We start from the raw sequence: 21,809 nt of genomic DNA, 5'->3' as shown, positions 1-21,809 counted from the left end.
CTGTGGCTGTGAAAGCTTTATGGGAGGTTGTAACTAATCTGGTTTTCATCATCATCATCATCATCATCATCATCATCATCATCATCATCATATTTATTTGTATACCTCCCTGTGGCGAACCAATCCGGGCGGTTAACAACAGTGATTATAACAGAGTAAAATATAAAATTAAAAACATTATAATCCCTCCCCTCCTTATAAAAGTATTAAAAATATGACAGATTAAAAACACAATATCAAAACATAAAATATAGTTAAAACAAACTAAAAACCCTGGTGTCCCTCTGGAGATCCTCAACCATCACTGAAGATGGGGCCACGAGAGGAAAGAGGGGATCAGGGAGCCCAGGCCGGGATGGTTAATCTGGAAAGGCCTGCCGGAAGAGATCCGTCTTGACAGCTTTTTTAAAGCTGTCTAATGATGTCAACTGACGGATCTCATTCGGCAGGTCGTTCCAGAGTTTGGGGGCGACAGCAGAAAATGCCCTCTGGGAGGTCGCCGCAAGCCTAGATTTTAGAGGCTGCAGTAAGTTCCTCCCAGAGGACCGGAGAGCGCGGGGAGGATTATACGGGAGGAGGCGGTCCCTGAGATAGCTTGGACCCAAGCCATTTAGGGCTTCATGTATTCCAGTAGTTTCTTCCCTGATATTCTAAGAGTGTGGGGCAGATTGTGTAGGGAGAGGCATTCCCTTAAGTAACTCGAACCCAAGCCACGTAGGGCTTTAAAGGTAATGACCAACAATTTGTATTGCGCCCGGAAGCTGATCAGCAGCCAATGTAAAGATTTTAATATTGGAGTGATATGGTCTGATCTAGATGTTCCCGTGGCCAATCTGGCTGCAGCATTTTGGATCAACTGAAGCTTCCGAACTTGGTACAAAGGTAGCCCCATGTAGAGCGCATTACAGAAGTCTAAGCGAGAGGTTACCAGAGCATGTACTACTGCTTCAAGGTTCTTCTGGGCCAGGTAGGGGTGCAGTTGGCATATCAACCAAAGTTGGTGCCAAGCACTCCTGGCCACCACCTCCACATGAGATGACAACTGTAGAGACAAGTCCAGGAGCACTCCCAAACTGCGAACTTTGTCCTTTAGGGGAAGTGTGACCCCCGTCCAGGACTGTTTGACAAATCTCCATTCCTGGACCAGGAGTACCTATCGCAAGTACCTCTGTTTTCTTTGGATTCAACTTGAGTTTGTTTTCCCTCATCCAGCCCATTACCGACTCAAGGCAGGCATTTAGAGGAGAGATGCCATCCTTGATCACTGCAGCAGTCAGAGACATAGAGAAGTAGATTTGGGTGTCATCAGCGTACTGATAACACCCCGGCCCCTGTCTCCAGATGATCTGTCCCAGTGGCTTCATGTAAATGTTAAACAGCATGGGAGACAGAATGGCGCCATGAGGGATGCCAGATGTCAACTCTCTTTTACGAGAGCAGCTGTCTCCCAGCATCACCATCCGAAATCTTCCTGAGAGGTAGGACCTGAACCACTGCAACACAGTGCCCCTGATACCAAACTCCCTAAGGTGTTCCAGAAGGATACCATGGTCTATGGTATCGAAAGAAGGATACCATGGTTTATGGTACCGCTGAGATGTCCAAGAGCACCAACAATGTCACACTTCCCCTGTCAATGCCCAGACAGAGATCATTGACCAAGGCGACCATGATAGTCTCAACTCCATATCCCGCCCTGAAGCCGGTTTGAAATGGGTCTAGATAATTGGCTTCATCCAAGACAGCCTGGAGTTGGAAGGCAACTGCCCTTTTGATCACCTTGCCCAAGAATGGTAGTAAGGAGACCGGTCTATAATTATTTCTTATTAGGGGATCTAGGGAGGGTTTTTTCAAGAGTGGTTTAACCACTGCTTGTTTAAGCTTGGATGGAAATTTCCCCTCCCTGAGGGATGCGTTAATTATAGATTGAAGTAAAGTTGTTACTGCATCCCTTCCCTGAGCGGCCAGCCAAGATGGGCAGGGATTGAGGGGGCACGTTGTCCTCCTTACACTTCCAAGAAGCTTGTCCAGTTCATCAGTATTTACAAGCTCGAACTGATCCAGTCTAACATAGTCCACCGAGTTACTGGATACCTCTCTTATAGTTTCTGTTATAATACCAGCATCAAGATCAGCCCTTATCTGAGAGATTTTATCAGCAAAGAAGTCATTAAATAGGTCACAGCAGGCTTTAGTTCGTTCTAAAAGTGGGTTCAGGGTGGGAGATCGTTAGGTTAACTCTTTAACCACCCTGAACAGCTCTGCTGGATGAGACTCTGCGGATGCAATATGAGCAGCGTAGAACGAGTTCTTTGCTGCGTCGATTGCCACTCCATGGGAATCAAGAAGAGTCTTATGGCGTATCTTGTCAGATAAGTGGTAATGTTTCTGCCAGTGGCGCTCTAGTCGTTGCATGGATTGCTTCATTTTCCGGAGATGTTGGGTGTACCATGGTTTTTTATTAGAAGCGGACCAAAAAGGACGCTCAGGAGCGATAATGTCTTATAGCCCTTGGTAAGGTCGATATTCCAGGTATCAACCAAGGCTTCAACAGAATAGCCATCGTTCCCAACCATAAAACCCTCTAGGGCTTCTTGGAACCTTCGAGGGCGAATCAGCCTTCAAGGGCGGACCATTCTAATAAGTCCTCCACCCCCGAGGAGGATCTGAGTAGTGGCCTTCAGTCCCAACTTGACCAAAAAATGATCCGCCCATGACTGGGCAGAGGTTTGAATTACCTTCACCCATGGATGTTCCGCCCACGGATGCACTTTATGGTCCAATGCTCAAACCACTATGCCACACTAGCTCCAGTTACAAATTCTGATTTATCAACTCTGCTGTCACACAACACCATAGTCAAGACTTCTTTACAAGAGTTTGCCCATGACAATGAAATTAAACCAACACCTCCCCAAAGTATCTATAAAGATGAGTGCTGCCACTGATCTCATCCATCTTTACTGTTGCAATCTCAAAAATGAATAGGTAGCACACCTTTTCAGGACACCAAGCCAGTACAAAAGAAGAACAGCAACACATCAAAGAAGCTCCCAGTGGTTGCTCTCCAGCCCTGGAACATTCTGTTACCTGTCAAAGCCTCAACATAAACACCTATCAAAGCCAAGAGCAGCTTCAAGAGATGAAGTTACAACAAATGGGTCCTTCTTGCTTTCTGACTCCACACTTAATCTAACCAGAACAGGACCTTTGCATCGCTCATTCAAGGACTCCATATAGGCCAGCCAAGTGCAAGATGCACAAATTCTCTTTCTGAAATCCATAATAAACAAAACTGGACACAAGATTTGGAAGCCCAGGCTTCATGTTATTCCATGGATCAGCACCACATCAGCATCAGCACTCTTCCAGTATTTTCTGAGAAGCAAGTCTTGTCTATCAAATATTTTTTTCTCTATCAAACATTGATAGGAATGAGGACTGCAGCCAGGAAATCAGAAAAAGTTTAATAATGGGGAGAGTGGCTATGAAAGAACTAGAAAAGATTCTAAAATGCAAAGATATACAAATCACCACAAAATTTAGAATCATACAAGCCATTGTATTCCCTATTACCATGTATGGATATGAGAGCTAGACAGTTAAGAAAGAAGATAGGAAGAAAATCAATTCATTCCAGATATGGTGCTGGAGAAGAGTGATGAGGATCCCGTGGACAGCCAAAAAGACAAACAAATGGGTCCTAGAGCACATCAAGCCAGAAATCTCCGTGGAAAGAAAGATGACAAAACTTAAGCTGGCGTACTTCAGATATAGCATCAGAAGGGACAACTCATTAGAAAAAACAATTATGCTGGGAAAGGTAGAGGAAAATAGAAAGAGAGGAAGGCTGCATGCTAGATGGATGGATTCTATGAGTTTACAGGAGCTAAGCAGAGCAGTGGAGGACAGGAGTTCTTGGAGATGTCTCATCCACAGGGTCACCATGGGTAGAAATCGACTTGAGGGCAATTAACAACTACAACAAATGTTTTCTCAGAGATATGATGATTACTGCAGCAGAATGTTTTAAAATGTGTGTGCTTAGATTTGAAGTTAATGCAATTATTAAAAACAAAGGACCTGCAAAATAAACGATGAGCTATTTAAGTCTATTGGTAAAGGAAAAGTTTTCTTCCATCAAACTGTTCTCCACCACTTCTTCCTGTTTTTCTGATCAGACACACTGCCTGACTGCCTCCCTCTCAGCTTCATCTCGTACATCAGTTAAAAAAAGTCCACACCGCGGGACCAAATCCATGGGAAAGCAATTCAGCTTGCAACTACATCTGCCAGATTGTGAAATCTGAAACATGATGCCATGGAGGCTGGCCAACTCCTTGGTCAAGCTATTGACAAAGGCTGAAACAGTAAGATTTATGAGTAGCCTGTGGGATTTAAACTGGAAACAGGCTGGTTTCCCCTCCCCACGCCACTTGTTTATGGGTAAAGGTTACACCAGAAACAGAAGCACTGGAGACAAAAGCGAGCTTGATGGTAAAAGGAGGGGGGAAGGGGGCCTTCTAAGATTCTAAACTTCTAACACAAATTCTAACATTCACTAAGGATGCATCTACACTGTAGAAATGATAGTTTTTTGTGGGGTTTTTGGGCTATGTGGAATAATAGTTTGACACTACTTTACGTGTTGTAGCTCCATGCTATGGAATCCTGGGATTTGGAGTTTTACAGGGTCTTTAGCCTTCTCTGCCAAAGAATGCTGGGGCCTCACAAGACTACAAATCCCAGGGTTCTGTAGCAGTTAAAGCGGTGTCAAATTGCATTAATTCTGCAGTGTGCATGCAGCCTAAGTCCCTCATACACAACTGATCTTCAATGTCCAGAGATATCTCCAGGCAATCAAGAGTGGAAACTTTTAAGAAGATCAGCTCTTTTGATCTTCTTAAAAGAAGGCTCATAGAAAAAGTGAACCATGGAGCAAAGATCCTTGCCTGCATAAATCTGAAATGAATACCTTCTACTAAGCTAGGTTACCCCAATTAGTCCTTGGATGGGAGACTGCCAATGAATACCAGATACTGTATATCAGAGGAAGGACTGGCAAAACCACCTTTGAATATCCTCACCTAAAAAAATCCTATGAAATTAATGGGGTCACTATAAATCCACATCCATCTTGAAGGCACATTCACACACACACACACATTTTTGACAGAATTCAGGCCACACCATAGACTTTTAGCAAACAGGACCTTACATATGTGGGGATAGTACAACTTTGATCTGACTCCCTGTCTCTTATTTATTTTAATCTAGGTTCCTTGTATCTTCAGACATTTTAAAAATGTCATTTTTAATAATTTGTTTTTAATTATTGGCTGTCCTCGGGTTTTTACTGAAAGCTCTTTTCTAAGCAGTTGGCACAACACACTAGAAGTTGTGGGACACAGAGCTTGGCACTGGTCAGGTTGACTGGGGAAATTCTGGGAGCTGTAATCCCAAAAAAGTAACCTATCTAGACTGTTGGGGGGTGCACACTGAAGCTGGTTGCTGATATTTGAGTATGTCCGAGTAAAACGGAAAACAAGAAACAAATTGATTTCTATTCCTTGTTTTGCAAAAAGTGGAAAGGCGTCTTTTTGCCTTACGGACTCAACTATGATTCTATCAGAAATTTATGGTGCTTTCCAACCCTTTTGTGTTTATTTCACACCATAAAAAAATAAAAATCCTGGCACAGTTTTGCTCTTATTCAGCCAGAATTACCCGGTCGATTCCTTTAGACTTTGATCCAACTGTCAGACTATAAAAACCCAAATGATATCAGGACAGACACCAAACTGAAGCAGACTCAAGCACAAACCAATGGCACAGGAAAAGAGATTCCACATAAACATTAGGAGGAACCTCTTGACAGTAAGAGCTGTTTGTCAGCGGAACAGATTCCCCTGGAGGATGGTGGATTCTCCATCTTTGGAAGTCTTTAAATAGGCATGTGTCAGGAGTGTTTCATATCTAGATGTATGCATGGTAAGGAGTTGGACTATAAACTATATGATCCTTGTGGTCCCTTGAAATACTTAAATTCTGTCATAGAATTATAGAATAGCAGAATCATCAAGTTTGAAGAGACTACAAGGGCCATCCAGTACAACCCCGCCATGCAAGAATATATAATCAAGCACCCCCGACAGATGGCCATCCAGCCTCTATTTAGAAACCTCCAAAGAAGGAGACTGCACCACTTTCCGAGGGAGTGTGTTCCACTGTCAAACAACTCTTACTGTCAGGAAGTTCCTCCTAATGTTTAGATGGAAACTCTTTTCTTGAAGCTTGCATCGATTGTCCTGTATCCTAGTATCTGGAGCAGCAGAAAACAAGCTTGCTCAATCCTCAACATGACATCCAAATATTTAAACAAGGCTGCCATATCACCCCTTAACCTTCCCTTCTCCAGGCTAAACATGCTCAGCGCATGGTTTCAAGATCTTTCACCATTTTGTTTGCCCTTCTCTGGATACGCTTCAGCGTGTCAACATTCTTCTTGAATTATGGTGCCCAGAACTGGAGACAACTGTTTCCAGTATGTGCCACATAGAGAGGGCATAATTTCTAAATGAACGAATGAGACAGTACAGGGTAGGGTGATCATCCCACCCCCCTCTAAATTAATATGCGTATTTCTTCTCATTTCATTTATATCCTGGCTTTTCTCCCAACTTAGGTCACCAGACAGTTCACAGCATAGATTAAAACAAGGTACAAACTAAAATCCTGATCTTTAAAAAGTAATTTCAAAAACATTTTATTTTTATTTTATATGGAATTGTTTTATTGCTGTAATCCCACCTCAATCTGCAGGGAGAGGCGGGAAATATAAATAAAATAAATAAAAATATAAATTATTATTATTATTATTATTATTATATAATCGTACTGGTATATGTAAATATATGCACTGCATTTGTATATACTGGAAGTATAAATGTGAAGATGATCAGACATTATTTTATTTGATACTATGATAAATAAAAATACAATTAAATAATCAATCCTATTAAAACACTACTAATTTAAAACAATCTAATCTGGATTGTCCATGCCATTGTACTTCCTATCTCTATGCATGAGTATGAAAGTGAGACAGTGAAGAATGCAGATAGCAATAAAACCAACTCCTTTGAAATGCAGTGTTGGAAGAGCGTTCTGCAGGTAACTTCAATAAAAGGACAAATAAATCAGTCCTAGACAAATAAATTGATCCTAGAGAAATTCAAGATTGAACTTTCCCTAGAAGCCAAGATGACTAAACTGAAACTGTCATTCTTTGGAGATATCATGAGAAGACATGATTCACTAGAAAAGACAACAAAGCCTGGTAAATTGAAAGTACTAGAAAAAGAGGAAGACAACATTCAAAATGGATTACACACTAAAGAAACTCACAAGGAAGTCATGGCTCTGAGCAGGGCTGTTGATGATGGGGTGACTTGGACGTCTCCCATTTAGCTGCCATTAACAACAATAAAAGCATTGCAAAGACTTGGCAATAAAAAGTACAACACAACCACACACACACCCTTAAAAGACCCTTGTGCATAACCAATTGATCACCAAATGCCTGTTGGTGAAAGGAGAGCGTATATAATAAATACACTCACCTTCAACCTATAGTTCAACCAATTGACTAAAAATGATACAAGTGGTGAAAAGACATTTCCTTAATAAGGTGACAGCCTTGAAATTTAAATGTTAACATTAAAGTCTAATGAAGCCATTTCTTTTTTAACCTATGCAACATTCACAGGGAAAGGGAGTATGCTCAGTTCATCGTATATCATCCAGAAACAATTCATATCAATAAAAGAGACAATCCTGGTTGGCAAGTATTCTTCCTTGATCTCACCTTTACCCAGCTTTATTTATGCTGCAATTCTATGCATGCCTACTTGGGAGTAAGCTCCAATGAACTCATTAATGATTATTTTAAAAAAGATTTATGTTGACCTACATACAAGGTTGTACTTTTAGTATATTAGCAATCATTTATTCCAGTGACTTTCCATTCCATCACCATGTATACTGATTTAATCCTATGTGCCTGTCTTGGTGTTATTAGATAGTTTTGTTTATGGTTTGCATGTTAGTTTTTAATTTACTGTGCTGCTGATCATCAATCAGAGAACTTTGGTTATTGAGTGGGGTCAATGCACAATATACAAAGTAACTTGTATATAATACCATTTCAGACACTTACAAAAGTTTGTGTCACAATCAATATGTTAGCTTTAAGGTGCTTCATGGAACACTTTTGTATTTTCCCAGAATTAACTACCGTAACAATGAAAATATTGTGTTATACTGTTTCCAATTCTAGGAAGGGATGTATTTAAGTAGTTAAACTTATGTTCTATATATATAAAACAGAGAATGTCCTCCTCTCTATATAAACTGGATCAGTCATGGCAAACGAGTGCCCTTCAGATATACTAAACTACAACTCCCACCATCCACAGCCAGGCAGGTAACAGAGCCAGGTCAGACCCTTCAATTTCCTTCCCGCCTTTCTAGGGATTGCACACTACTCAGGTTGGCCAACAGCAGTTAAAGCCTACCACAGTATGCAATAAAATTACAAATCAACCACACTATAATTAAAGCAGATAATATGAGTGAAATGTTAGATAGAACTCATAACATGAATATCTGTCTAAATCACACCTTTGCTATGTAAGGAAGAGGAACTAATCTCCACGTTTGGGACAAAGAATTCCTAGTTTGAGTGTAGACTCATAGAAGCCCTTTTCTCTTGCTAATGTTAAATATGCAGTGATACAGAGAAAGCTTTCCCCTCTGATCCTAAAGAGATAGTGAGGAAAAGGAGGGAGAGCTGGTAGATCACTCTTAAGATATTTGGGACCTAAACCATCTAAAGATCGTACAGTGTGCCCTTGCTATTTGCTGGGTTTTGGTTTCAGACCCACCTACTCTCCGTAGACACTGAAATCCATGGATGTTCAAGTCCCATTAAATACAATGGCACAGAAAGATAGTGTCCCTTATATAAAATGGCAAAATCAAGCTTTGCTTTTTGGAATAAAATATTTTCAAGCTGCAGATGTGTCAATCGGTGGATAAAAAAAAATGAGTGGATATGGAGAACTGATTTTATTTTGTTGTTTTTAACATTTAAAAAACAAAGCTACAACACTGCCTAGGCCAGAATTTGCAAACCAGGACCTCCTAAATGAGCTGGACCGGTTTATTTAAATATTTATATCCCACCCTATATCAGAGGCTTGGAGTCGCATACAAGTAAAACTAATTGAAAAACAGTTTAAAAAAGAACAATAAAACGATACCACAGGACTGCAATGAAAGAACTTTCTTTAATATTGTAGTTGGTTTTAATGTTTTTTTTACTGCTGAAATTGAAAAACCCAACAAAAAAGACAACATACCACAAACAGTTCTTTCACAAATTTGCTACAGTATTTTAATCAAATCAGTTTTACTCATCTTTGATTAACTGATGTTCCAGTGTGATTTCTTTTAGTGCGTTTGAACAGATTTTTGTGTTTTATATCAGCTAGTTAAAGTGTTTGGAAAGTCTATTAGAAGATTTTAACCTCTTTTTTATTCTTTGCAGGATAATTCTTTGCATTCATTCAGTCACATATTACACCACATGAATGTCAAAGGAAGTTGTGAAAAAGCTGTACATAATGGAGCAAATCTTTTTTTAATTAAGTTTTTATTATCGCAAAGATGAATTTTATATATATGTGTGTGTGTGTGTGTGTGTGTGTGTGTGTGCGCGCAAAGGATATTTACATTCTGCTTCAATTTGTACATTAATATTATCATTATCAAACACATTATCTCTAGATTCATTTTATCACATTTCCCTTTTCATGTTCTTCCACTGATCTGACTTCATTCTCCTTCTTGAATTATTCACATTTCTTTCTCATCATTACCTTCTTTTTCTTTTCACCTATATATTCTGTTATATTTTTTCTGTTTTCACTATTCTTCACTCCTGTCTTTAATACTAAACCATCACTTTCCTTCCTTGTTATACCACCCCTTTCCTTTCTCCATTATCTTCTCCCTTCTCCTTCACCCCTCAGAGCAAATCTGAGGTCATTTTTGGACTTAAGACTCAAAATTCCTATAAAACCAGCATGCATGTTAAAATACATGTGGCTACTCACCTTTGCTTCTATTAATCATCTGTGTTCCATACCTCCATTCTTAGCACCTGGCTATGCAGGGATTTTAGTCCAGATAATCATGTTCTCTCACTGTTGCTTCTGCTGTTCTGATGTGTGTGCTCTTGCCATTTTTGAAGCCAGAAGAGATCTAGCAATTTTGCTTCCGTGTAGAAGAGGAGAGGAAGTAGCTTCCGGTGACACAAGCACAAGCAAAAGCAATAGATTAAGTGACTCACAGGGGGAAAATGTTCCCTGGGTCATATCATCATTCTGCAGCTTGGTCAATTCCTCAGATGATGCAAACTGGCTTAGTACTTGCACCAGTAAGAAGCAAGTGGTGGGTGGTTGCGTACGATGTGAATTAAGATTTTAAGGTTTGCATAGAGTTTTTGACATGTTTTACATTTTAATGCATAACTGTTTTAACTTTTAAAATTGTTTAATTGGTTTTTTTTATTTTATATGTATACATTTTAATGCTTTTGTACTGTTTTTAAACTGTATGGTTTTAAATTTGCTATTCACCGCCTTGAGTCCCTTTATGGGGAAAAAGCAGGATGTCAAATAATAACTGGTGTAATAAATAAAAATTTGGAGCTGCTTTAGACATTGTAATTTGAATTATGTTTCAAGGTTATCGTTAAAAATGTAAAAGAGTGAACAGTGTTATTATACACATGCAGAATAGTGGGTGTTCCAACAAGTGTGTATGCTTGGTAGCAAAGTAGTGTGCCTTCAATGGTCTGCAAAAGTGGGATGTGTGTATGTTATGTGCCTTCACGTCATTTCTGACTTATGGCAAGCCTAAAGCAAACCTATCATGGGGGTTTCTTGCCAAGAATTGTTCAGAGTAGGTTTGCCATTACCTTCTTCTCCAGGATCTCCCAGTAAGTTTCATGTCCAAGCTGGAAATCAAACTCTAGTCTCCAGAAGTGTAGTCCAACACTCAAACCACTACCCCACACTGACTTGATTTTGTGTACCTTCAAATCATTTCTGACTTATGGGAACTCTAAGGTGAACCTATCATTGGGTTTTCTTGGCAATACTGTATTTCCCACCAATGTTTGTTCAAAAAGGCTTTGTCATTGCCAAAGCAGAAAGAGAGTGTGTGTGTGGCTTACCCAAGGTTTCCATGGCTAAGGTAAGATTTGAACCCTGGTCTTCCAGACTCCTACTCCAACACTCAAATCCAACACTCAAGTCCAACACTACACTGACTGGGGCAGCTAGTAAGTATTCTGAATCAGTTAATAAGAACACAACAAGGTGAGAAGGCTCTCTCATCAACAAAAAGCCTTAGCTGGGAGTATAAAGTTAAAAGTAGGATGTACTGCGGCAATTTATTTTCTATTATTTAAATATTATACAGTACATACAATGAAACAGGAACTTGGAACAATTCTTAGGGGGACTACAATTCCCATAACACCCCAGCCAGAAAGGCAAGTGGCTGTGCTGAATTCTGGGAGATGCAGTCCCCTTCCTCCCCAAAATACCTCTACCTCTTACAAGTGCTGAATAAAACATAACTTCAGTCCTCTAGAATTTACTTTGTTCCTCACTAGAAGCCTGAGTTGAAGCCACCAACCAAAGCCAAGTGCTCAGGAAGGCTGACATCAAGCTAAGAATTAAGGACTCCAGTGCCTCTGAGCATACACTGAGTGCAAGAATTTGTCACAAGCTTTCTCCTCTCCCCTTTTTACTTGCAGAAACTTGGAACTTATGTGCCTTCAAATCAACTCTTATGGAGACCCTATCTTAGGGGGTTTTTGGCATGATTTATTCAGAGGAGGTTTGCCATTGCCTTCCTTTGAGGCTGAGAAAGTGTTTTTCCCAAGATCACCCAGTACATTTCCATAGCTGTGTGAGGATTGAATACTCGGCCTCCTATTCCTACATGCAGACAACCACACCATGCTGCCTTAAATATTTACACATTTATATCTATATGCACAATTAAATTCTAAATTAAAAATTCTAAGCAATGATCATTATTCTCATCACCTGTAATCCAATTGATATTTCAAACTAGAGCTGACCAACCCTAGTTGTTTCCACCCAACAGGTATAATACAGCTGAAATTAACAACTCAAGTGGGAATCATGTGGCCACCTAGACATTGTTGAACTGCAACTCCCAGCATACCTAGCCAGTGGTGAGGAATGCTGGGAGTTGCATCCAGCATCACCTGTAGAGCCACTTGATTCCCACCTGATTAAGGCCACAGCATGTATATGTAAAAACAGCTTGGCACTGATGCATTTAACTTATTCAACATGCAAATTCTGACAACTTCTAGAAAAATATTTTGAATAGGCAAAAGCTCAGAGATATGTAATATCATTTTTGACAGTCAAAGAAACAGAATCCAAAATCTATAGCTGGGCAATCCTTCATTTCGCTGTTATTGCAATGCCCCTTTAGATAGACGCTGGCTCATGGCAAACTTCTCATTTGGTTTCCTTGGCAAGATTTATTCAGGGGAGGTTGGCTGTTGCCTTCCCTTAAGGTTGAGTATGACTTGCCCAACTTTATCCACTGAGTTCCCATGGATGAGCAGAGATTCAAAGCCAGATCTCCCAAAGTTATCACTCAAACCACACCACCACACTAATATCTTCATTACCTGACTCTTAAATGCCTTAACCAAATTACCACAAAAAGAGTGCACAAGCTTTTGAGTTCACCCAGCTGCATTGCCCAACTTTGAATTTCTCCTTTCTCATGCACCAACACAAATATCTTTGTTTTGGGATTTCTAATAAATGAGACTGCCAACCATTACTTGTTGTAAGCTTCCCTTGAGTCGACCTCAACTCATGTTGGTCCTGTGGATGAGACATCTCCAAGCCCCACTATCCTCCACTGCTCAGCTTAAGTCTTGTAGATTTAGACCTGTCACCTCCCTGATTGAGTCTATACATCTGGCGTGCAGTCCTCCTCTCTTTCTGCTGCTTTCTACCTTTCCTAGCATTATTGTCTTTTCCAATTATTCATGTCTTCTCATGATGTGGCCAAAGTACAACAGCCTCAATTTAATCATCTTGGCTTCCAGGGAGAGTTCAGGTTTGATCTAGTCAAGGACCCATTTGTTTGTCTTTACTTACCAATGTCTAATACTCAGCACCATAAACCAGGAAAAATGTAAACATCTAACCCACAACTTTTGCTGAGTTGCCAAGTTGATATATGTCAACCTTCACTACGTTTCAGATCCTTAATGGAATATCTACACTGCTCAGAAAGAGGCATTCAGTAACATTTCAGCCTCCTTTTCAAAACCATGACCCCTATAGCTGCTTTAATGACAGGAGACTAAGGTCCAAAACATACTGCAGTAAAAATCCAGTTTCAGACTGCTTTAACTTCCCTGGCTCAATGCTAGGGAATTCTGGGAACTGTAGTTTTGTGAGACATTTAGCCTTATTGTGGTCTGGTGCCACAATAAACCACAATTCACAGGATTTCCTAGCACTAAGCAAGGGCTGTTAAAGCAGTCTCAAACTGGATTATTTCTGCTGTGTGTTTTGGACCTTTCTCACTAAACTTGGAATAAAATAATCACCCAGCTATGCAATGCAATCTTGGACAAAAAGAGTCTCTACTGTGAACTCCTTTGAAGACTGTAGCGGGGAGGGGGGGACCGTGCCACAGTCCCTATCAGCAGGCAAGACAAAAGTGGGTCTGTTGTAAGAGAAGGTAAGATGGAAAGATCAAGTTGCCATCTTTAGATGCTGGTAAGGGCTACAGAGAAGGAAAGAAGACACACAGAGCTAAGCTCCCACTCATTTCAATAAGGCTTGTGAAGGAGAATAAATATCCCAACACAGTGCTATTCAAAGAAGACCGGTCCCTGGACTGGAATGATCCTGATTCATTGACATCTACTGAATTTCCAAGAAAAAAGAAACACCTGTAGTCAATGGGGATGAATATGATGCTGGTCCTTGGCACACTGGGGAGGGGGAGGCAGAATTGCCAGTCCCCAAAAGCAGAAAACTTGAGAAGCACTGTCTGAACAGACATTGCCTAACGTTAATTAACACAGTGGATGTACCTTCTGAGACTTTCAAAGGCAGGGAAAGTAGAAGATGCAGAAACATGTTTTACAAACTTTGCTTAAAGTTAAGGGGGAAAGGCATGCTAAATTTAATGTTGTTGCTGTGTGCCTTCAAGTCATTTCTGAGTTATGGCAACCCTATACCAAACCTATCATGGTGTTTTCTTGGCAAGTTTCTTCAGAGGAAGTTTGCCATTGCCAACCTCTAAGGCTGAGAGAGTGTGACTTGCCCAAGATCACCCTGTGGGTTTACATGACCAAGCCGGGAAATTCCAAAATCCAAAATATTCCAAAAACCAAACGTTTTTAATGGGTGTCTGAAATAGTGACACTTTCACTCCCTGATGGTTCAGTGTACACAAACTTTGTTTCATGCACAAACTATTAAAAACATTGCATGAAATTACCTTCAGGCTAGATGTATAAAGTATATACAGTATGAAACATAAATATTTTTTGTTGATTTTGTTGAATCAGTGTAATAGATGATAAATTGGATATTGCAAGTAAGAATAATGCTATCAAGCTCAAGATAATGCACAGATGAAATAATCAATCCAGAATTTTATAATGCTGGAGGGGAGGTGTATTAACTAACATAACAAACAGGTTAGAGCACAAATACTATGGGTAATAGAACCACAAGAGATAAGATAGTAAATTGCAAATAATAAGATGGGGGGGGGGGGGACATATATTCTGAAAAATGTAAGAAACAAATATGTATAAATGATTGTATGCTCGAATATTTATCAATAAAGCTCACCTTATAAAAAAATGAAACATAAATAAATTCTGTGTTTAGATCTGGGTCCTATCTCCAAGACATCTCATTATGTAAATATATGCATATGCAGGTATTCCAAAATCCAAAAAATTCAAAATCCAAAACACCTCTGCACCCAAGCCTTTTGGATAAGGGAGGCGCAATCTATATGTATATGGTAAATATATTATTTTATACTAATGCAGTGAGCCTTTGTATCCCCTGGGGTTGCTCCACGGATACCAAAGTCTGCAGATGCTCAAGTCCCATTACATACAATGGCATAGTAAAATGGTGTCCCTTATATAGAATGCCAAAGTCAAGGTTTGCTTTTTGGAATGTATAAATTTTAAAAACATTTACTTTATATATTTATACATTTATAAATTTATATATTTTTAAAACCTCCTAGTATCTCGCAGCTATCCTTTTTCTTTAGAAAAATATTCCCAATTTTCTGTACATTTTGTTATATCATGGTCTCTATGCTTTACTGTTTTTATTTATTTTATGCTGTTTTGTTATGTTTTTACGTTAAACAGTTGGTAGCATAAAGTTCTATTAGTAAGGTCTTCTTTATTAAAGAAGAGAGCAGTTCCAATTCTTTATCCTTTTGTAGTTTTTAATATTTAACTAAAAAGTTGGAGATTATTAAATTTCTCCACTTTTTCCACTATTTCATCCTTCCGAATCTTAAGATCTTTTAGTATATACATAAGTATAACCATAGCTCATGTAATGGGGTTATAGAGTAGAGAAAGAAACATTTTATACATTGTCTTTTATTTTAAAAACATTTTCAATCCATGGATAAAGAGTCTGTGAATTCTATACCAATCTCAGTAGCTTGATATTCACATGGTGGTGATGAAAAGCCTTGTGCTACTATTTCACTACAGTAAATTTGTTATTACTAATTAATAAAGATTTGCCATTTTTAATGTGTTGGAGTCAAAAGTGTGGCATATCAACTCCACAGCCCTGGATCTTGGTGAACTGTGATTAGTATTTGTAGATGCCGTTTCTTGGAGAAATAATTTCCTGGGATGCATGGATTAAAGACTCATCCAGAGACCAGCTGCTGTATGTCTCCCCTCAGCGCCCCACTGCAAGAAGGGGGGACTTAAGACCTCAGCAGGTGTTCAGCAGGAACAGATGTGCTTCTACATTAGCCAAGAAGTGCCTTCCATAAACAATCCCAGGCCCCCAAATACAGAGGGGGGAAGTGAAGAAGAAGGGGGAGACAGAAAGAGCGAGAAAAGTGTTATCACACCAACCCCTCTTAAACTAATAAGGTTAATCTTGGTGGCACAATCAGCTTTTATGTTGTACATCTGCCAAATGTAAGAGACAGAGAAGGATTCAGTTCTGCATTAAAGGAAGCACTGCAGCCAGGAGGGGAGTGAGGAGGGGGATACAAGCCCTTAGATGGGAATACTTTCAAGTCAAAACAGAAAGAAGGTTCTACATCAACAAAGGCTACACTGGATCCTTGCCAAGCAGGCCAAAGTTGAGCTAATTTCCATATACCTCCATATGCTATAAATATACACAAAGGCCTAAATCCAATTGTTAGTCCTGACTAGAGTTGCCCCACTAAAATCAATGGGAATTTGGTTAAGTCAGCACTTACATAAGTTCCCATGAATCAGTGTGTCAGCTGTAGTTGGTATGAACAACAGAATTTAGGCTACACAAAGAGAGATAATTATTCCTGTGTAAGTGTGTAGATCAGCGTTTCAAAGAATTTTTAAAAATTGTACTATGGGTCCCAGAAACCTCTAGCCATTTCTCATAAATTAATGCATTTTTCTTGAACTAAAAAGTATTCAAATGAACACCTCTCACAGGCTGAAGTGGGATCACATTCACAAGTCCTCACCCTGCAAACTAAGCTTGGAAAAGTGACTTTTTAGATTACAACTTCCAGAATTACAACTTGAAAAGGCCCCCCCCCCCCCCGTCCCCGAAGCTCTGGTGTCTACACACACAAGAGATTTTAAACACATTTGAGCATTTAAAAATCAAAAACAGAAGAACACTTCAGATATATTTAGCCATTTTTTAATCTAACTGACTGATTTCCCCTTTTTCTCCCCAATATGGGACTCACATATTTACAAGTTGCACAAGGAAAAGGAAACACCAAAGACAACGGAGGGACTTATTTTTTATGTAATGTTTGCTAACCATCTCATATTGTTTTATCGGCAGAGCAGAGAGTTTCATTTCACCCCATCCTGTTGGATTCTGGCACCTTGGAGCTCAAACATATGCCAACATAAAACTGGCCTGACTCCTCTTTTGGGTTGGCTCTAGTTCAGTGTCCATTAACAAGAGAGCTGACAGAAATCCAAGGGGGAGCTCCTGGCAGGGACAAAGAACAGAAGGAAAAAGAAGAAAGGCAGCTTAAGAAGTATATGGGACTGCTTTACCCACTTCCTTTCTCTATAATTTTTCCCTCTTGGTTATTACTATTACTTTAACCAGTGAAAGTACCGAGTCTTCTATGAGTTTGGGTTGCCTCTTAGTTTGACATATTAAAGCCCGGAAGCAAAGTTACCCAATTTTGTATAAACTTCAGAATGATGCCAGAGCTGCTGGGATGCTCAGGCAAGCATACTGCATCTTTATGCCCCCCCCCAAATTGGAGGAGTCTGCCTGTTTCATCTTGGTAGAAGGGGTCTGCTTCACCGGAATGAGGAGAAGGCAGCCCTATAATCTGAATCTTCAGCCTACCAACACAAACAGCCTCACAATAAATTATGTCGAACGCACATCTATGCCTTAGTTAGAAAAGTCTGCCAACTAGTGATTGTACTAGTACTACTACTAATAATAATATTTATTTATTTATATTCCACTTAATCACTTGGAATCCAAGCGGATTACAACAATAAAACCAGATACAGTTAAAATTCTAAAAAAAAACCTATCCCTCCCCCGCCCCAGTATAAAAACATAGTAATACTAAAAAGAGATTAAACCAGAGAGATATTAAAACAATAGTATAAAATCACAGTTAAAATCAGTAGAAGAGTTGTAAAAAAGAACTGTATAGCAGGGATCCAGGTAGGATGGAAAAAGGGATGGAGAAAGGAGGAAAGAAATGAAGGCGGAGAGGCAGGAAAATAGAGGTGGACCTAGTCTGGAAAGGCCTGCCGGAAGAAATCCATCTTAATAGCCTTCTTAAAGGTTTCCAAGGTGGTAATCTGACGGCTCTCGTACTTGCACCCTTATTTTCTGTAATTGCCATAAAGCAATGGTTCCCAAACTTTGGTCCTCCAGGTGCTTTGTTCTTCAGTCCCCAGACGCCCCAGCCAGATTGGCCAACAGTCAGAAATTCTAGGAGCTGGAGTTCAAAACATCTGAAGGGAACTATTGCTATAAAGTACAGTTGCCCCTTCAAGTCCGCAGACTTGAAAATCTGCAGAGGGGTGACCGGCATTAACCCCAATGGAGTGCATGCCCGTGGCGCACCCTCCGCATGCACGGGCCCTATTCAAGCCTATGGAGCCTGAATATGCCCGAGTTTTGGAACTTGTGGGGGGAGGGGGTCCAGAATGGATCCCCAGCAAGTTCCAAGGGGCGACTGTATTCACTTTACCAAAATTATGCAATTATCCATTATCCATTTAAAAAGATACATCATTTAATAAACCTATCAATGCAAAGTTTATAAAACAATATTTGTACTACAAGATAGGAAAGAAGAACCAAATTCTCCTAGAAATACCTAGACAAAAAACTTCTCTAGGCATCTGTAGGTCCTCCAGTGCAATTCTGGTCAAATTCCAGTGGATGTCGACCAGAGAATTTAACTGGATGACCTAGAAATTTCTAGAAAGGTGTTCTCTCATGTAAAAAATAGTGGTTTTATTTGTGGTTCATCCACTTTCATGGGGGTCCTGCACCCCTATCCCCAGCAAATGTGGAGGGCCCACTTTATTTGTCAGAAAGTACAGTCCGCCCTCACTTTACGCGGGGGATCCGTTCCGGATCCCTCCGCGTAAGGCGAATTCTGCCTATGCTCAAGCCCCATTGGAAACAATGGGGCTTGTGCGCGGCGGCACAGGCGCACGCCCATTCAATTGAATGGGACGTGCCACCCCTTCCGCCCCGCACGCGCCCCGCGGCTTGAGTGCATATGCTCAAGGCTGCGTATGGCACGGGCGCACTGTATTTTCGTTTTTTCAGTATTTATGTTGGAGAGCCAGGCTGTATCATGATTTCAGTGTTGTACTGAGTCTCAAGAAATTGGGTTCAAATCCCTGCTCAGACATGTAGACCTACTGGGTGACCTTAGGCAAATCGCACTTTCTCAGCCTTAGAAGGAGGCAATGGCAAACTTCCTGTGAATAAAACTTGCCAAAAAAAACCAATGGCAAATCCCATTCTCTCAATCTAAGGCAGTGGTCAAACTTTTTCAGGCTAATGACCTCTTTCCTCTTGGGCGACATCCTTAGCGCCCCCCAACACCTTGATATTAAGTCTACTGTTCTACTGCAAAATCCAAACAACCAATCTCGGTCGCTGCTGTCTTTGCACCCAGTCACCTTGGGAGCAGTAACTGAGCAGCTGGCTCAGCAGTGTCTGAGAAGGACAACATGGGCGAGAGACTTCTTGGTTGCTGCTTGCTGCTCCCAAGGTTGCTGCTCCCAAGGTTACTGAGTGCAAAAGGAGAAGCTTCTCCCCAACAATCTCACTCTCTTTCTTCCAGACGAGGAAGGACTCTTTCAGAGAATCAACTCCAGATATTCCTCCTTTGTTTTCCTTTTTGCCACCACTTCCCCGCTGCCGCCATGCACTCTAGCTCCTTCTTCCAGTCAGTCAACAAATGGCACCATGCGAAGTGAGCTCACATGGGAAGGACACATCACCACTCAAAGCGGTCAATGGGGTTGTGCAGTGGTTTTAAGGGACCCTGAAAAGAGTGGTTTCATCCCATTATGGTCCTAAAGGCCACTGGTTCCTTTTGCCTTGCTAGCGCTCCAGTATTGTCTGAAAGCTTCCCACTGCCCCCTTTCCCACATCATCCTCCTGGATCTTTCTACCACCTTTAGAAAGGTATACCACCCATTTTGGGAATCACAGAGTCAATTTGACTCTGCAAACTGCAATCTTGAGTGCACTTAGTGTGGAGCAATCTTCTCTGAACACAGTAGAACTTGCTTCTGAGTAAATGTACATGGGATTGTGCTTATAAATTCTTTTCAAGCACTGACTGAACAGAAGCATATGACCCATTCACTGTAAACATATGATTCCCCATTTTCTGTTCCAACTCGTGGTCAGTGAAAAGCCATAGTTTTGCTTGAGGAAAACAAGTGCTATTTTGCTATTCAGAAGCTGAAAATCCAGCCCCTGACCTAATAATATGTCATCAAAGTTCACAGAATAGGAAGCAATTATTTAGATTGGCATGCAAAATGAAGGCTCTTACTATTTGTTCAGATGACTCACACAGTGGCCTTGCTCTAAAGAACACCTCCAAAATATTTTGGCAATACCTCACAAATAACAAGCATGTTTACATTTCGTGTCATCCGAGGTCCTCTGGCTCCAGCAGGTTTTAAAATGTAGTAAAGCTGATCTGTGGATGGTGCATTCACAGGTTTTAAATCTCTCCCAGTAGAAAAGGTTTAAGAGGCTAAATACACTGTGGCACCAGATTCTGTCTAGAAGCTAAGCAGGGTTGGCCTTGGTTAGTACTTGAATAGGAGACTAGCAACAAATACCAAGTGCTGTGGGCTATATTTCAGAGAGAGGAACTGACAAAACCACCTCTGAGTATTCCTTGCCTAACAAAACACGATGAAATTCATGGGGTCACCATAGGTTGACAGGCAGTCTCAGAGTGACTTGCATCTGTAGAGCAACCACATAGGAAGGAAGCCAGCTGCTGTTGCCATGTTTTGCTCTGAGGTCTTTGGGTTTTGTTTGTTTTTGTGTTTTTTTAACTTGGAGCAAAAGGTATTTTTTGCTCCTTCTAGTAGGGGTAGAAACCTCAAATTGGGCCTGGGCATTGTGAGAACAGCTTGAACCCAACTTGAGGTTTTTCACCTGCATAATGTAAACTACAGACAGAAAAGCTCGGGGGGGGGGGGGAATTGGGGGTTTATAAATAATATAGACAAGCCCGTCAATAGAAAATTGTGAAAAAAAATCATAAAACAGGATAGAAAGAAACTGAAATTAAAAACAACTAGGAAAAACAAAATGGACCGATTCAACCAACTCCAATATCTTCTACTCTGATTCACAGTAGTACCCCAATATCAACAAGCAGAGGTTTTTCCTGTCACCTTGCTTCCTGATCCTTTTTTAGAACGGGTATTGGTACTACTGAAGTAATTGAACCTGGGACATTTTGTTTGCAAAGCATGTCCTGGTAGCCATAGAGCTATATCTTCTCCTTCATTTTTGTGAATGCTCCTTACTATCTTATTTTAAGCCACTGAAGTTACTGCTTCTGGAATAAAGTAATTTTCAGAAATGACCACTTTCAATGTGCCATTTTACTATTTGATGCAGCATATTATAATATAAATAAACACGTTTCTGCTGCTACATGCCAGTGATGTAAGTGTGACAAAGAAACACAAAACACTACAAGATAGGGTCATGCTGCTGGAAGCAGATTTAATCTCCAGTGGGTAAGGACACCAATAGAGACAAATCTGTCCTTTATCTCTGATACTAGCCAAGTTCTCTAGGGAATACAATGTGCATTTTCTGTCTGAAGACTGTTTTAAAAATATGCTACGCTGTCCCTCCATCTTTGGAACATAGATAGGATCT

The 21,809-nt window shown here is 40.4% G+C and overlaps 1 protein-coding gene across 2 annotated transcripts in view; it reads right to left on the bottom strand.

The window, feature by feature from the left end:
* CCNI (cyclin I) overlaps positions 1-21,809 on the bottom strand; it is a 64,038-nt gene that overhangs the window by 30,756 nt on the left and 11,473 nt on the right. Inside the window, exon 1 of one of the 2 annotated variants that reach the window (XM_042468570.1) lies at positions 10,179-10,322. The exons of the other annotated variant lie outside the window; for it this stretch is intronic. The gene's annotated coding sequence lies outside the window, so the exon portion shown is untranslated. Of the gene's footprint in view, positions 1-10,178; positions 10,323-21,809 lie in introns of those variants that run through there. 2 annotated transcript variants of the gene reach the window in all.

The sequence above is a fragment of the Sceloporus undulatus genome, chromosome 5 (assembly GCF_019175285.1).
Source record: "Sceloporus undulatus isolate JIND9_A2432 ecotype Alabama chromosome 5, SceUnd_v1.1, whole genome shotgun sequence".
Lineage (NCBI taxonomy): Eukaryota > Metazoa > Chordata > Lepidosauria > Squamata > Phrynosomatidae > Sceloporus > Sceloporus undulatus.
The sequence above is the reverse complement of the archived record's forward strand: the minus strand, read 5'-3'. Positions and strand labels throughout refer to the sequence as shown.